This window comes from Penaeus monodon, chromosome 30 (assembly GCF_015228065.2).
Source record: "Penaeus monodon isolate SGIC_2016 chromosome 30, NSTDA_Pmon_1, whole genome shotgun sequence".
Lineage (NCBI taxonomy): Eukaryota > Metazoa > Arthropoda > Malacostraca > Decapoda > Penaeidae > Penaeus > Penaeus monodon.
In genome coordinates this window covers 33,249,948-33,250,338 of record NC_051415.1, presented here as the reverse complement: position 1 = coordinate 33,250,338, position 391 = coordinate 33,249,948, and positions in this window count along the sequence as shown.

Here is a 391-nt window from a genome sequence, read left to right as displayed (position 1 = left end):
TCCGTGCCTTTGCCTGTGCATGTGCAGGAATGTTGTATGTGAGTGTGTGTGAGGTTTACACAGGTGTATCCAAGTGAGTACATGAGCGGTGTGGGGCTGCACAATACTGTGTTTTTCAGAAGTGTGCATAATTATGTATAACACCTAACACTTAAGTGTTATGTGTCTTAGGACAAGTGTAGCCATGAGGAAGAATATGGGGTATTAACATATGTGTATACACCCTATAAATACCTTTGGAAAAAAAAAAGTTCACAAGTAACACATACTAAACACATAAAAAAACTTAAAACAATTACTGAGTATTTCCAGGGTTCACAATGGTAGCCTTTAAAATATGGGACTGACCAATATATTAGTTTTAAGTACAACCACTATATGGTTTCTTGCC